The 17,562-nt window shown below is 51.9% G+C and overlaps 1 protein-coding gene across 2 annotated transcripts in view; it reads right to left on the bottom strand.

The window, feature by feature from the left end:
• LOC137414353 (potassium voltage-gated channel subfamily A member 3-like) overlaps nt 1-11,483 on the bottom strand; it is a 99,226-nt gene extending 87,743 nt beyond the window's left edge. The window contains exon 1 of one of the 2 annotated variants that reach the window (XR_013624243.1): nt 11,451-11,464. The gene's annotated coding sequence lies outside the window, so the exon portion shown is untranslated. Of the gene's footprint in view, nt 1-11,450 lie in introns of both variants that reach the window. The other variant, XM_078782881.1, reaches the window with a different exon arrangement.
• Between the last annotated feature and the right edge of the window lie 6,079 nt (nt 11,484-17,562).

The following is a 17,562-nucleotide window of genomic DNA, read 5'->3' as shown; positions in this document are numbered from 1 at the left end:
GAGAAGAGGAAGAAGTTGTTTCTTGGGTTTGTTGATCTGGAGAAAGCATTCGATAGGGTTCCACACGAAGTATTGACATGGGCATTGAGGAAGTTAGAAGTGGAGGAATGGTTGATCAGAGTAGTGATGGCAATGTACAAAAGAGTGCGCACAGCTGTAAGGACGAAGGATGGGAACAGTGGTGAGTTTGAGGTGAAGGTGGGAGTGCATCAGGGGTCGGTACTAAGTCCACTACTATTTGTAGCTGTGATGGAGGTGCTGGCTCAGAACGTAAAGGAGGGTGTACCGTGGGAGTTGTTGTATGCAGATGATCTGGTGTTTATTGCGGAAAGAATGGATGGACTGAAGGAAAAGATGAACAAGTGGAAGGAATGTATGGAGACAAAAGGTCTGAAGGTGAATATAGGAAAGACGAAGGTGATGGCGAGTGGTAAAGCATGTGGTGAGGTGGAAAGAACTGGGAAGTGGCCATGTGCTGTGTGCAGGAAGGGTGTCGGAGTGAACTCCATTCAATGTACAATGTGCGCTGAGTGGGTTCATCAAAAATGTAGCGGTCTGAGAGGGTCATTAACCAGTGTGGCAGCTACATTCAAATGTAAGGTGTGCACAGAGGGAGCTGCAGATGGAGGAAATGTTGAGTTGGATCTAGGAGACAGCGTGAAGCTGGAAGGTGTGAAAACATTTTGCTACCTCGGAGACATGCTGAATGGAGAAGGTGGATCAGACCCGGCAACAGTTCCTCGAGTGAGATGTGCATGGAAGAAGTTTCGGGAACTGAGTGGCATGCTGATGAGGAGGGGAGTGTCGTTGAAGCTGAAGGGAAAGGTGTATGCTGCATGTGTGAGCAGTGTTATGATTCATGGGAGCGAGACATGGGTCATGAATGTAGAGCAGCAACGAAGGCTGGAAAGGGTGGAAATGTGAATGGTTCGGTGGATGTGCGGAGTATCGTTGAGAGAGAGGAAGACAAATGATGAATTGCGAAAGATGATGGGAATAGAGCCTGTGATTGATGCTGTGAAGAGGAACAGGTTGAGATGGTTTTGGTCATGTGTTGAGGAAGGATGAAAGTGACTGGTTGAGAAGAGTGATGGAAATGAATTTAGAAGGAAGTAGAGGACGGGGAAGACCGAGAAAGACTTGGCTAAAGATGGTGGAAGAAGAAATGCGGGCAAGGGGGTTAACAAGGAGAGATGCAGAAAATAGGGCAAAATGGAGAAGATTGTCATGGGGACCGCAAGGCTAACCCCCGCTCTAGCAGGGAAAATGGCCTTAAAATGCATGTTGTTGTTGTTTGTTGTGTCAAGAGTGAACTCTCAAACCTGTCTCCCTCTTCCAAATCCGGGTGGCATCTTGTCAAATCTGTTTCTGGTGTTTGTTCCCCCTCCATCCCCTCCCTTACCTCAAATGGCTACACAGCTGACTCCGCACGTGAAAACGCTGAATGCCTAAACTCTGAGTTTGCCTCAAAATATTGTGTCTCTCTGTACCCACCGTACCCAGTCGTACCCAGCTGCTCCTGGCCTCTGTGTCCTTCTCTCCTGGCAAGGTGGAGAAGTTTGTCAATCCTCGACTCTGATTCTGCAACTGGACAAGACGGCATCAGCCCACGGGTCCTAAAATCCTGCTCTGCCGCTCTTTCACACCCTCTCTCTGTTCTCTTCACCCTCTCTTTTGCTCAAGGTCATCTGCCATCAGCTTGGAAATCAGCCAACATTACCGCTTTACAAAAAAAATAAGGTGCAAAAACAGATTCTTACAACTACAAACCAATCAGCCTGCTCACAGTTAGCAGCAAAGTCATGGAATCCATCATTGCTTCGGATATCAAATCCTTCCTCTTCTCCAATGGCTTGATCTCTGATCATCAATTTGGATTCAGACCAGGTCACTCTACTCTGGACATGCTGCTTCTGCTGTCTCAACAATGGATGGAGGTCCTCAATGTCAAACAAGCAATTAGAGCTGTGTCCTTTGACATATCACGTGCCTTTGATACAGACTGGCACCCCGCTCTGCTCACCAAACTCTCCTCCTATGGTATCCATGGAAATCTCCACGCATGGCTTGCGGACTTCCTCTCTGATCGTAGTCAACATGTGGCCCTGAATGGATTTCTCTCATCTCCCCTTCCTGTCCAGGCTGGAGTTCCCCAAGGCAGTGTTCTGGGCCCTGTGCTGTTTCTGGTCCTCACCAATGAAATCTCCGACTGTCTGGAAAATCCTCTCTATCTCTTTGCTGATGACTCCATTCTATGTCGCTCCATACCTCATCCCTCAGATCGGCAATCTGCAGCCTCCTCACTCTCTGCAGACCTGGACAAAATCACAGACTGGTCAAACAAGTGTAAGATGTCTTTCAATCCTGACAAATCTCACACTCAGTATGTCTCTCCGAAAAGACCATCTGGACAACCCTCCCATCTTCTTCCTCAACAATCCTCTCCAAGAAGTTCTGTCACTCAAGCTCTTGGGTCTCACAGTCTGCCATGATCTTTCCTGGGAAAACCACATTTCCAAGCTGGCCTCCAAAGCCAGTCGCCGACTGGGCATCCTCCGTTGTGCGAAGTCCTTCTTTGGCACACCTGAGCTCCTCACCACATACAAGGCTTTCATCCGCAGCTCAATGGAATACTGTCCTTCCCTTTGCGCTGGTGCTCCTGCCTCACACCTAGCTCGGCTTCATTCTGTTAAACCAAAGCTTTCAGAATCATTCAAATCTCCCGTGGTGAAGCTAACTCTGAGGGCCTTTTACTCACTCACCGCAGTCAGGTTTGCGGTCTTTCTGTCTTCTACCGACTCCTCTCTGGCCTAGCCACTCCCCCCTGCCCCAATCCTGTCTGTGCTCCGTCCCCCAAATACTCCTGCAGGTCGCACAATATCTGCAAGTAACCCTCTTTTGGTGAAATTGCCAAAATCAAGACTCTCTGCTCACCTTCACTGTTTCATTCCTCTTTCCTCCCGCCTCTGGAACAAACTCCCTCACTCTTTTCAGTCCCACTCCTCCCTCCAGGTCTTTAAAACAGCTGTTCACCACCATCTCTTATCTTCCCCCATCAAAAAACCTTGATCATTTCTACCCCCGTTATTTCACCCCAGATCCACTTTTCTGAAATACCATCTTCTTTCCTGGAAGTCCTTGGTGTCCTTGTGTTTTATACCTCTCCCGCCTCCCGCCAAGCCCTCCCCCTCCCACACATCTCTCGATGTCCCTGCTCTCAAATGTTGTGTTTGTGTGCTTCCCCTTCTCTCCCCATCTTGTCTACCGCTCCCTCTTTTTATATATTTTGTTTGTCTGTTTGATTTTTTTTTGTGATAAATGTTGGCTTTCAAGAGCCTCAATTCTGTATACAAAAAAAAAAAAATCCCACAGACTCTCTTGGACTCGATCAACCGCTTCCTCGGTGACACTGTCCAAGGCCTCCAGCCGCTGTGTCAAATCATTCACATTATTCCCATTCAATTGTGGCCCCAACAGGTCTTTATCTATCACCATCTGATCCGGTTCCATTACTCGGACCTCTAATAATCGTACCCATTGTTGCTCCGCACAACCGCCCTGGTGCTGCACAATTTCCAATTCCTCTCCCTGTTGTTGCATCGTGACCTCCACACCAGCCCGACAACCTTCCAGGTCTTTTTCAGTCAAACATTCCCCATTTAAATTTGAGTTTCCCCTATTTACATCTCGACATGCCATATTTAAATTTTCCCCCTCCTGCACCCCAAGTCTATCAGCTTGGGTCTCACACTCTTCCATTCCCAATGCTAACTACTCCCGTTTCAAATCAAATTCTGCTGCCCATGGCTTCTCCTGTGTCCCAATTTTATTATTTTGTTCTTCCTTTAATTCACTCGTCACGCCATCAATTTTGTCATTCACTCCTCCCATCTGTTCCCCATTTTTATTAAAATCGCCTTTCATTTCCTTCATTTCGTCACTCATTCCCTTCAGATCTCCCTTCAATTCATTCCCTTGGGTATCCATTTTGTTTTCCAACCGCTCCTCCATTCCCCTCATATCTCCCCTCATTTCCGCTTTAAATCCATCAATTTTATTTTCCAATCGTTCACTCTGGGCATCCCTTTTATTATTCATTCCCCTCATTTCACACATTAATTTTGCAAACATGGCCTGGAAAGCGCTCGGGTCCATTCCCATTGTCTCCTGCTCCCTGGTAGGGGAGGGGGTGGACTAATGATTGGGACGGGGGAAGTTACAATCCTTTTCTCATCAAATTCTACCCCCGGCCTGTTTCCATACTCTTCGGGATCTCCAACCCGCTCGGCCATCTCACTCGCTTCCGCCATCTGCGGTGAGAAAGTAGTTCTCCCGCGTGCGTATTTTAACCTCAGAAAAAAAATCAATTGAAATAGTTCGAAAACGCGATGCTGCGCTTCGCTCACCAATAAACGACAAAATTTGACACCCTGGTACTATGATTACATCCCCCTCTACGAGGGAAAGACAATCGTTCAAAGTTAGGATTTCAAAAGTTGAGCGCAATTTCGCCCTCAACGGTTGTCGAACTCGCAACCCTCGAACACAAAATGTCAGTCGAATCCGAATCCCAAACTCCTGACACCAAATGTCATGTGACTACCCTGTGTGGTGAACACCGCAGGGAGACACAGATGACCAAATGAGCTTAACACTCCAAGGGGTTCAGTCAAAATATAGCGGAGAATATGCTTGGGGGTGGTGGGGGAGAGACCTAAGAGCGCTTACCTTCACGGATCCCACCAGCAGTCCACAAACCTGCAATAATTAATTCAACCGACAGGTTTAAAATGTACAAGAAAATGCCGGCTTCATTAAGAAATTGCCAGTCACAAAAACATGCACGACCAATAAACTATATTCCTAAATGGAGTGCTCCCACACAGACCTGAATACAGACAAAGGGAAATATAAGTGAAAATAACTATGTGTTTATTTAGTGGGCACTTAGCTCAAATCGGCTGGTGTATCTCGTCAGGAATCGTCAAAGATCGTCTGAGGCCCTGGCAGGAACCAAACGCTTTGCCGTGCAGCGCGTGGGCAGGAAAAACCAGGCCTCCATGCACAGTTCGCTCTTCCAGCTACGTTTATTTCGTCATCCTCGAGCGGGAAACTGCAGCCCTCGGTCCGCGGCTCTTCCTCCTCACGACCACTAGAAAGATCTCGGAACATGGCCGTTCACGATGAAGTTCCCTTGCGCAAGTGCAATAGCGACCGTTCACCAACAAAGTCCGGACCCAAGAGATAAGAGAAAAATGTTGGCACAGGACCGCTCACCACCAGCTCCAAAACGAGAAGGGCAAGAGGACGTCGACGCTGAGAGAGCCAAAATGTGACCGTTGACTAACAAAGTCCAGAACGAGAAGAAAAATGTCTGCCGTTCCAAGTGTTTTGTCCGTGCGGCTCTTTAGTCATCCGTGCCTGCTTCACCAATCCCATAGTCCCATCTTACCAGTCCTTGTGTCAATCAAATCCCTGTCCAATCACTGACTCTTCTAGGGGAGGCCTCACAGACCTGCCCGTCCTCTGCGCTCACCAAGTCGATGTTGTCAGTAATAGTGCTTCATGCCTGGTTTCCGGTTGGTTTTTAATTAGTGTGGTTCATGACCGATTTCTTACTCGGTGTCTAGTGGCGGTGTCATAAGGACCTATCAGGCAATTACAAACAGGGAATTAAATGGCCATAATCCCTCCATAATTAATAAGCCCCACTCCTCTGATTCGGACGAAGATACAAGCTTACCCGACATCCGGTCTACACAAATTCCCTACTTATGATACATCGAGGTTTCTTCTTCTTCACGAAAGTCGGAGCACACAAATCTATACACTCCACCTGAACTAAGGTATCCCTACCCCCATAAACATAACAGTATGTTTGTATGTGTATGTGCATGTATGTTTATGTGTGTATATGTGTGTGTGTGTGTGTGTGTGTGTGTGTGTGTGTGTGTGTGTGTGTGTGTGTGTGTGTGTGTGTGTTTGGCAGTGTTTGTGTGTGTGTGTGTGTCGGTGTGTGTGGCAGTGTTTGTGTGTGTGTGTGTGTGTGTGTGTGTGTTGGTGCTTGAGTGTGTGTGTGTGGCAGTGTGTGTGTGTGTGTGTGTGTGGCAGTTTGTGTGTGTGTGTGTGTTTGGCAGTGTTTGTGTGTGTGTGTTGTGTATATGTATGTGTGTGCGTGCGTGTGTCGGTGTTTGTGTGTGTGTGTGTGTGTCAGTGTTTGTTTGTGTGTGTGTGTGTGTGTGGTTGTGTGTCGGTGTGTGCGCAATGGAGCTGTTTTTATATCTATCCTTACAATAATTACATTTTAACAAGGATTAAAAGCGAGTTCTAGTGAAGAGAGCACAAACCTCATACTAATTATACCGATATGCATGGCTCGAATCGATTTATATCAATATTAACATACTGTAGCGGCTGCCGCTGGGGTTACACAATCGCCTTGCACCTATCAAGGACGCGGAGCGATCACCAGGCCGGGCTCGTCCAGGACGCCCGGGCAGGCCCGCGCTCGACTTGCCAGGCCTCGGTCGGGACGCCCGGGCAGGCTCGCCCTCGGCTTGCCAGGCCGCAGCCGGCCCGCGGGGCCACGCCCCCTGGCGCCAGGCCTGGGCAAACCCCCTGGCGGAATAGATATATATTGCCGACCGTAAAACGTTTTTCCCAGAGTGCCTGAGTGTTTGATTCTAATAAAGCAGCTCAGATGAATTCAAGCTTTTTGTCGCGTCCATTCTTTCGATCGACGTGGGAGCCACAGCTCCTTCATTGGTGACCTATCGACATGGACACGGCAGTCGCCCTTAAACTGCCTACCTTCTGGGAGGCTCACGCGGCGGTTTGGTTCGCACAAGCGGAGTCCCTGTTCGCCCTGCGAGGCATCACGGCGGACGACACCCGCTTCCACCACGTGGTCGCTGCGCTCGGTTCAGCCACCGCAGCCCGCGCCCTGAGCCTCCTCGAGAGACCGCCAGCCGCGGACAAATACGGCGCGATTAAGAAGCTTCTCCTCGATGCTTTCGCCCTCCCAGCGGCGGAACGCGCACGGCGCCTGCTCGATTTGCCGGAGCTCGGCGACACGCGCCCTTCCGAGCGAATGGACTACATGCTTTCGCTGCTCGGCGAGCACTCTCCGGCATTCCTGTTCCGGGAGCTGTTCCTCCGTCAGCTGCCTAACCCGGTACGCCTCGCCCTGGCAAGCACGACGATCACAGATCCCCGGGCCCTTGCCAGAGAAGCCGACAAAATCTCCGCCGCGGGACAGCGCATCGCAGCGGCGACATGGGACCCGCCGCCGCCTGATGCACCATCCATGGCGCCCGAGCACCCGGCGCGTTCGACGGCCGAACTGCCGACGCAATTGGCGGCCGCTATACCGAGCCGACCACGTTCAGCACGACGTCCGAAGCCTCCACCCGACCAAGCGTGGTGTTCCTATCATGCCAGGTTCGGACAGAAGGCCCGGACATGCCGACCCCCGTGCACCTTCGGCGGGTCGGGAAACGGCCAGGCCGGCGTTCATTACCTGCCATGAACGCCGGCCACAGTCACACGGGCAACTTACTGTTCATCACGGATAAAGCGTCCGGACGGCGCTTCCTGTGCGACACCGGCGCCCAAGTGAGCGTCATGCCCGCCTCTGACCAGGACAGGCAATCCGCGGTTTGCGGCCCCTCCTTGGTTGCGGCCAACGGATCGACTATCCGCACCTTCGGCCCGCGCAACGTCACCCTCTGCTTCGGCGGCCAACGCTTCGCTTGGACGTTTGTAACCGCCAACGTGCCCATGGCTCTGCTCGGCGCCGACTTCCTCTGCGCACACGGACTGCTGGTGGACGTCCAACGGCGTCGTTTAATCAACGCTGAAACCTTCAGCTCCCTGGTATGCACATTGAGCAGCTCCGCGCCGACCGAGCTGGCATGCACCGTCCCGGCGGCGAACGAGTTTGCTCGCCTGCTCGCGGAGTTCCCGGCCCTCACGCGGCCGACGTTTTCGGCCGTCGCAGTACGGCATGGGATCGAGCACCACATACCAACCACGGGCCCGCCGGTCTACGCCAGGGCCCGCCGCCTCGACCCAGCCAAGCTTGCCGTTGCGAAGGCCGAATTCGACGCGTTGGAGCACCTCGGCATCGTGCGGCGCTCCGATAGCGCGTGGGCCTCGCCACTGCACATCGTGCCAAAGCCGGGGGGTGGATGGCGCCCGTGTGGCGACTACCGCCGTCTTAATGACGCTACAACACCCGACAGGTACCCGATCCCGCATATCCAAGACTTCTCCGCCCGTCTGGCGGGACGGGTCATTTTTTCAAAAATTGATCTCATACGGGGATATCACCAGGTACCTGTCAGGGCGGCCGACGTCCCTAAAACGGCAGTCATCACGCCGTTCGGCTTATTCGAGTTCTTGCGGATGCCGTTTGGTCTCAAGAACGCGGCTCAGGCGTTCCAGCGCTTGATGGACGGCGTGCTGCGTGACCTGCCGTTCCTTTTCGTTTACCTGGACGACATCCTCGTCGCCAGCACGTCCCGGGCCGAGCACCTCCTCCACCTCCGAACACTGTTCGGGCGCCTCAGCGAGCACGGCCTCATCGTCAACCCGGCCAAATGCCACTTCGGCACGACGGCCGTTGATTTTTTGGGCCACCACATCACCAAGAACGGGGCTGTGCCGCTGCCAACCAAGGTCGAGGCCATCACCACTTTCCCGCGTCCCCGCACCATAAAGGCCCTGCAGGAATTCCTGGGAATGGTGAATTTTTATCACCGCTTCGTGCCCCGCGCTGCTCAACTCATGCGGCCCCTCTACGAAGCCCTCCGGGGCAAGCCGGCCAAGCACGACATCGCCTGGTCCGCAGCAATGGATGCGGCCTTCCAAAGCTCAAAGCGGGCCCTCGCCGACGCAACACTGCTCGCTCACCCGGTGCTCAACGCTCCCATCGCCCTCACCACGGATGCCTCCGACTACGCGGTGGGCGCCGTACATGAGCAATGGGTGAACGGGGTTTGGCAGCCACTCGCTTTTTTCAGCCGGCAGCTCCGGCCGAACGAGCTCAAATACAGCACGTTTGACCGGGAGCTCCTCGGTCTACACCTGGCCGTCCGCCATTTCCGCCACCTCCTGGAGGGCCGACCTTTCACGGCGTTCGTCGACCACAAGCCGTTGGTTTACGCCATGGCCAAGGTCACGGAGCCATGGTCGGCCCGCCAACAGCGCCACCTCTCCGCCGTGTCGGAGTTTACCACGGACATCCGGCACGTCGCCGGCAAAAACAACGCCGTGGCCGACTGTCTTTCCCGGGCCAGCGCGAACGCGGTCCACCTGGGCGTGGATTTTGCGCTCATGGCGGCGGACCAAACCACCGACACCACGGTGCAAGCCCTCCGGGCGGCGGACACGGGCCTCCGCCTGGCCGACATCCCCTGCGCGGACACTGTCCTGCTCTGCGACGTCTCCCAAGGCCGGCCTCGCCCCATCGTGCCCGTCACCTGGCAACGCCGCATCTTCGCCTCCCTCCACGGCCTTTCCCACCCGGGCCGGAAAGCTTCCCAGAAGCTGGTGTCGGCGCGTTTCGTCTGGCACGGCCTTCGTCGGGACGTCCGCGATTGGACCAGCGCCTGCACCGCCTGCCAACGGGCCAAGGTCCACCGACACACCCAGGCCCCGCTGGCACCTTTCACCGTGCCCGAACGACGTTTCGACCACGTCAACGTGGATCTGGTGGGCCCCCTTCCCCCATCACGAGGGTTCACACACCTGCTCACCATGGTGGACAGGACCACCAGGTGGCCGGAGGCCGTTCCCCTCGTCTCCACCACCACCGCCGACGTGGCGCAGGCCTTCATCGCCACCTGGGTCGCCCGCTTCGGCGCACCGGCGGACATCTCGTCAGACCGCGGACCACAGTTCACCTCCGAGCTGTGGGGCGCGGTCGCCCGCAACCTGGGGGTCAAGCTCCACCGTACTACGGCCTACCACCCCCAAGCAAACGGGTTGTGCGAGCGATTCCACCGCTCCATGAAGGCCGCGCTCATGGCCGGCCTTCAAGACGGCGGTTGGGCCGACCGGCTGCCGTGGGTCCTTTTGGGCCTTCGCACGGCCCCCAAGGAGGACCTCCAGGCATCCACCGCCGAGCTGGTCTATGGCCAGGTGCTACGCGTCCCGGGCGAATTCGTGCCCGACGCTACCAGCCCCTGGTCCGCAGCTCGCCAGCGCTCGGACCTCCAGGAGGCCGCCCGACGGTTTGCCCCCGTGCCGACATCCCACCACGGTGACCCCCAGTCCTACGTCCCCCCAGCACTCCGCACCGCGGAGTATGTTTTTGTGCGTCACGACGCACATCGGCGGCCACTCCAGCCGCCGTACGACGGGCCCTTCCGGGTGCTGCGACGGGACGACAAGTCGTTCGTCATCGACATCGGCGGCAGGTCGGACCGGATTGCAGTGGACCGCCTCAAGCCGGCGCACGTGGACGTCGACCACCCACCACGGGTGGCCCTCCCGCCGCGGCGAGGCCGCCCCCCGTCCACGGTGCCCCCCACTCGACCGCCCACCACCTCACCGGACCCCCTCCCACGACCCACCAGGGGTCGCTTCGGCCGGGTCATCAGGACCCCCCTCAAGTTGACCCTGTCGGTGCAAGTCGATTCTGGGGGGACGTGTGTAGCGGCTGCCGCTGGGGTTACACAATCGCCTTGCACCTATCAAGGACGCGGAGCGATCACCAGGCCGGGCTCGTCCAGGACGCCCGGGCAGGCCCGCGCTCGACTTGCCAGGCCTCGGTCGGGACGCCCGGGCAGGCTCGCCCTCGGCTTGCCAGGCCGCAGCCGGCCCGCGGGGCCACGCCCCCTGGCGCCAGGCCTGGGCAAACCCCCTGGCGGAATAGATATATATTGCCGACCGTAAAACGTTTTTCCCAGAGTGCCTGAGTGTTTGATTCTAATAAAGCAGCTCAGATGAATTCAAGCTTTTTGTCGCGTCCATTCTTTCGATCGACGTGGGAGCCACAGCTCCTTCAATACCAATATATCGATTTCACATGTTTATTATTACCATTCATATGGAGCTCACATGGAGGACCTTGTACTAAATCAAATTACATGCAGGACAAAGACATTAGGAGACCTGAGTACACTTTTACATCAATCTACAAGCACCTGGCAAAGGGATATGGGATTTGAACCTTGGATCCCAGGATCCTGAGCCGGGGGTTCAGGTGGGATAGCAACAGGCCAATGCAGGTTAATACAAAGTGGTGCCAGGTTCGCGATGCCGACGGACGGCTATGCTGAGGCTTAACATAACCGGATTCTCAGCCTTTTGATCCCTCAACCATATTAACTAATCCCGGACTCGTCACCCCTCACCGTGCTCATTTCCCGCTCTCCCTCCCCTTCTCTCCATCCCTGGTTTTCCCGCTCCATGGGCTCTGATAACCGCTAATTGCTGGACCTTACCTGGAGACTTCGTGTCCAGCGGTCCGATTAACGTTATAAAGAGGGTGATCGACTAATAGATGAGTGGGTAGTGGGTGGAGGTGGGGAGAGGATGAGTGACGAAGCGAGCGCAAACAAAGAGCGAGTCGAGGTGAGGAGAGTGCGCTGAGGAGCATTCCGAGGATGGGGGCGGGGCCAGGGGGCGGGGCGGAGACCGTGGATCCGGTGGTCTCTGTTTCATTGGGACACGCCCAGGGAAACACTAAAAACAACGGGAGGAGGTGTTCCTCCTCACCTCACCTCGCACCTCCTCCATCGCGCATTCATGGTTGCGTACCTGGCCGTGCGAATGCGTCTCCACCAAATCCTATGCACGAGCATCCCGAGCGCGCCCACAGCCTCGTGCGTCCAGCCTGGTTGACGCACGCAACGTACATGAGACCGACACACTTCAATAGACCTATTGAAGTTCAAAAGCGCAGGCTCTCCTTTACTGCACGGAGGAGCGAGGGCAGGCACGAGAGAGGGCAGGTACGAGCGAGGGCAGGTACGAGCGAGGACAGGCACGAGAGAGGGCAGGCAAGAGCGAGGGCACATACGAGCGAGGGCAGGTACGAGCGAGGGCAGGCAAGAGCGAGGGCACGCACGAGCGAGGGCAGGTACGAGCGAGGGCAGGCACAAGAGGGCACGATATTGCTTGAGGATTCTCCGCGCACTTGTTAACGCATGCTGAGCACGAACTCCTTCCATCGCCGTCACGCAACAGGTGCAGCCCACGTTACAGGTGCTCCACAGGGACCACCTTTTCCTCTTTCGAGGAAAACGCGGCAACCGGACCACGTGGCGCGAAGTGCAGGGATGCGATGGCATTTTCACGCTCACAAAACGATCCATGATATTTGTATTTTTTTGTTTATTAATCACGACTTGATGAACGCACTTGAAGGGTTAAAGATTGTCGAAGAATCACTTGGCGGGAATTTAGTGATTCTGGAGCATCGTCACGAAACACCTGTAACACGAAAAACAGTCGGGGTGAACCTAAACGGGTTTCTTTGATTCCCGAATGATTTATCCGAACAGCGTGAATCGTCAATCATGACGTCATACGCTTGTGACGTCACGAGCTGCGCGTCTGTGACTCAGTTGGAGCGGGACGAGGTGACCGGGAGAAGCACAGAGTAGAGTGTATTGAGAATCCACTTTGGGTTTTTGCTGTCTGCACTTCCATTGTGCGCGGAGTAAGAACGGACCATAAACTTCCGCTCTGGTGCGGCGCCAGCTCAGGGTGCGTTTGTGTTACGTGTTTTGTCTGAACCGACCTAATTCTGGACAGAAATAGGAAAGTGTCAGTCATTCTATCTTTCCTTACTCCCACGCAGGGCATCAGGTCACCCACTAGTTCCTCGTACTCCATAACAGCATTTATTAGAGCTCCGCGGCAAACACCCGTTATTAGGATAAATCGTTCGCATTCAGATACACCCATGAAACCTGGCAGGGACGTTTATATATAGATACTCATTAAACGCAGTCGATTAGCCAACTCGAAAATAATTTAATATGGGGGCCACTGCTTTTTAAAAATGGCCACCAAAATTGTTAAGTGTCAAACATTTATAATTTACCTAATTAAGGTAAACGGAACATTTTAACGAACTTTTATAGATAATATGTAGTTCTGTGATTTTGTATTGATACTCGTACGTCCTAAATTCAATATTTAAAAGTTTATGGCACTTTTCTAGCAATTTTGGCGGCCATTTTGAAAAAGTTGGCCGCCATTTTGAATTTTCGAGTTGGCAAATCGACTGGATTTAGAGTATGTAATATAAGAACATAACTGCCAGGTTACATGTTTGTTTCACAATGTGAACGGTTTTTTTTGTTGGCGGCCTACAACTACCAGCACCAGCACACAGTGGCCTCGGCATTTCGAAATTAGGCACCGTAGCCCGTCGGGTCTTCAACTGGGAGCACACAGGACACCGCCAGGTAAGGGAGTGTGGAATGCAGGGAGGTATATACAATTGTGGGGCTGACACGATGGCCGAGATGTACGCACACTCGCTCTATGCTGTCTGGCCTGGGTTTCAATCCCCAACCAGCTATAAACTGTCATCTTGATGCTTCACGTGCAGGGTGATTCATCAGTGTGTGCCGTGCCTCGGATGGATGTTAAGCTGGGCGGTACGTCTGCCGGAATTCGTTGGTGGACGTTAAAGATCCCACGGTGTCCTTTGCGAAGTCGGTGAGCCATCTCTGGCACCATGGCCACATTCCAAATTCCTGTCCTAACTACTGCTGGGAGAGGGATGGCAAACTGGAAACCGCCCAGCATGAAAAAAAAAACCCCTTCTTCGGCCGCACCAACGCTCCGTAACAGAGTATCTGACTTGAATATCAGAGTATCTGGTACATCAAAATCCATGTGAAAGGCCATTCCATTCCATCTCATTTTTTCCAGATCTGCTGACCGACAGACAGGCTGCAACGACTTCTAGGGAAGGAAAACCCATTTTTCCTCTGACATCATCACGCAGTGGGGTGATGATGTCAGAGGAAAAAAGGGTTTTCCTTTCCGAGTCCCAAAAATAATTTTAAAATTGCCGATGACATCATCTTATCTATTTTGGTGAAGTAAGCGTTTCAAAGTGTCCCAAATAACATCAATCATATCCAGGAAGTGATATCCAGGATCCTCCACTCAACTGGCTGGGGTTCTTTTTTCCACGAATCCCACTAACATATTCTTATGGATAGCATGACCTGTTCACTCTTCCTTTTGAGAGCAGCATCCCACAGCACAGACATCTTGGTCCGTACCTTCATATTCGTGACGCACAAAATGACCCTCATTCTCTGGAATTGGCCTCTCCGTCATTTTGCCAATGACCTCACCTTGTGTTGGACTCTTTCTTGCCCACTTTGAGACCCTTACCTACAAAAAAAGAAAAAAAATTACATCATTAAATTTGATCAATAAATATTATGGTTTGTACCTGTTCACTTTGTCACAGTTTGTAAGTCGTATCAGGCAGGTATTTACAGTGTTACCTGCTCCCGCTTCCTTCCAAAGTTTTAATTCGTGATTCCTTCTTGAGAGATTAAAACGAGGGGACCAGGTAAACAACATACTCCCTCTAGTGACCGAAACAGGTATTGGCGTGCTTCAGTTTGGGGAGGTGGAAAAAAGGAAATTTGGAGGAGGAATTGGAGAATTGGGGGGGTCACCTGTTTCACTGTACTACCTGAGGCATCGTTGAACAGGAATGTTGATGTCGTTTTTATTTTTGGACAAAATTAATTCAACAATTTCATGCATCTGGAAGTTTCGCATTCATCTCTAAGCTGTCGAGCCTGGGTTTGAATCCCGACCCAGCTATAAACTCTCATCCCGGTGTTTCACAGGTAGGTTCATTCATCAGTGTGCGTGTCGTTCCTCCGATGGGCGTTAAACCGGGCATCCCGTCTGCCGACATTATTTGGTGAACATTCGAGATCCCATGGTGTCCTTCGCAAAGATCTGGCACTATGGCCAAATTCCAAATTCCTGCCCCAACCTCAGTCGAACTTTACGTCATGAACCAGCTGGTCAAGGTCACGAACCGGCTGATCAAGCCTAGCCAGCCTGTTAGTGAAGGACTTGGGCCAAGTTTGCCCTGACCAGCCAAACACCAACCTGGGAATAATTGTGGTCTTTAGGGAAGAAGAAGAGAAATCTGGAAGTTTGTAACTGGTTGTGGATCTTCTGTTTTTCGGGTTCTTTATTCCTAGTGATGGTGTTTTGAAGTAATCGTAGATATATGGTTTTCCGCAAGTTCCACATTTTGCCTTGCAAGAAAATATACCTTGAAGAGGTTTAGTGTCTGCCTCCCCACAAAACACAACTACAGCATTTCTGTATCCAGCCATTTTTGGTGATTTATTTTATGTACAAGGTCAAGGCTCTTGGAAGAGATCAAACACAGAACGGATCAGGAGCAACAGAAAGAGGGTGGAAACACCAACAACAGGTCCGAAGGACCAAATAAAGGGAGACTTTGACAAATAGGCCTTGGTTTCCATGGCATCAAGCTGAGCAAGGTGTGAGGCAGGGGAGCCAACCCAGAGAGGAGAGCAGTACTCTATAAAGCTGTGGATGAAAGCCTTGTATGTGGATAGGAGTTCAGGTGTGCCAAGGAAGAACTTTGTACGATGGAGGATGCCCAGTTAGCAGCTGGCTTTGGAGGACAACTTTGAAATGTGTTTTGCCAAAGAAAGATCATAGATCATGGCTGATAGTGAGACCCAGGATTTTGAGTGACTGAATCTCTTCGAGAGGGTTGTTAAGAAAATAGCTTGGAGGGTTTGTGGAACGGTCCTTTTGGAGGAGAGAGAGAGAGAGAGAGAGAGAGAGAGAGAGAGAGAGAGAGAGAGAGAAAGAGAGAAAGAGAGAGAGAGAGAGAGAGAGAATGAATATGAGAGAATGAATGATTGATCGTTGTAAGGCCATTTTCCCCGCTATAGTGAGGGTTAGCCTTGCGGGCCCCATGACAATCATGGTTCCCTGTTTGAGGCAATGTTTTTATGGCCGGATGCCCTTCCTGACGCCAACCCTTGGTCGCCTCTTTCGATGCGCAGGGATACAGTGTACCTATTCTAAATCGGGGTACACACCGTGATCATTCATCCCAGAAAGCTGGTACTCAATTTGCCGACCTCGGAAGGATGACAGGCTGAGTCAACCCCCCTGGTGTTAAATTATCGATCGACCGGGATTCGGACCCAGGATCCTAGGATCCCAAGCCGGCACCCCAACCGCTAAGCCACCACCAGGCTAATGGGGAGGGAGAGACAGAAAGAGAGAGGGAGAGAGAGGGAGAGAGGGAGAGAGACTTGTGTATCTATTTATTATAAAAAAATAGAAAAGAAAACCCCCAAATAGGGGTCACATTCTCATTTCAAGGAGAAAAACAGACAGAAGAAATGAATACAGTAAAAATTATGCACAAAACATTTTACAAAACAATAAACGTTTCTCCAGGATTTTACAAATGACTTATTTCACACACCATTTGGCCTCAAACTGTGGCAGCCTTCCTGTTATGGAAGAAAAAGCAAAGTCCAACTTTACACGGCTCGTCACAAGATTTTTAAACAAGAACAAGGCATTTTCCTCATTAGCTCCAAGATCATCAACTTTTCTTTTTCTTGATTTATACACTGCCATTTTTGCCTGTGCAAGCAGGAAATTACCTAACACATCATTCAAATTCTTGTGTGAGATGTCTAAGACATAAATGAAAACACAAGTGTTGAAAACCAAACCAATCCTGACAAAACAATTCTTAAGGCAAACAAATATGGGAGCCAACCGTTGACATTCAACATAAATATGAAAGAGGTTTTCAGGCCTTTTACAAAAAGGACATTCATCTGCCAGGAGACTTGAGAAGCGGTGCAGCAAGTGGTTAGAAGGGAGGATCCAGTGTGCAAGTCTCCATTGGAGGTCGCCATGTCGTGGCGGCACAGGAGGATGATAGAATCCTTTCCAATTAGGAAAATATAGGGGGGAACAAGGTAAGAGGTCTCTCCATCGAACCCTCCGCTGTGTCATTTGCCCTTGTAAAAGAAAACTTACGCAACCCAAATAGAGGTCTTTTTGTTTAGGAAAACCATTGAATCCTATGCTGAAAGAGGTACAAGGAGGAGAGTTGGCAAGAGAAAACTTGCAAATAAGTTCAGGAAAGGTAGCAGGAGAAGCACCTTGTTCATTGTCTGCTTGGACTTGCTCCCAATTAGGTGCAAGCTGTGCATAGGTATGAAGCACACAGCGTAACATGCGTGCCACAACTCTGGAGGGTCGCACGCCAACCAGGCTTGCCAGTGCATCAGCTCCAATCCAACTGCCATTTGGGCTTCAAAGATCGGCGACCGATTTTATGTTCTTCGCGACAAAGCATTGAATGAGACACCTATCAGCAGGCATATCGTGGAAAATTGAATTGTAAAACAAAGGCTCCATCAGGAACATTTGCTTTGTGTACAAATGCGTGGCTCTTGTTGTCGTTAGGGCTCGCCATGCGTTTAGTACACTCTGAAAAAACCTAGAGAGGGGAGACATATCAAGATGCGAAAGATCCATCAAAAA

The sequence above is a fragment of the Myxine glutinosa genome, chromosome 8 (assembly GCF_964187855.1).
Source record: "Myxine glutinosa chromosome 8, kmMyxGlut1.1, whole genome shotgun sequence".
In the NCBI taxonomy this organism is placed as follows: Eukaryota; Metazoa; Chordata; class Myxini; order Myxiniformes; family Myxinidae; genus Myxine; species Myxine glutinosa.
This window is presented reverse-complemented; position numbering and strand designations above follow the sequence as displayed.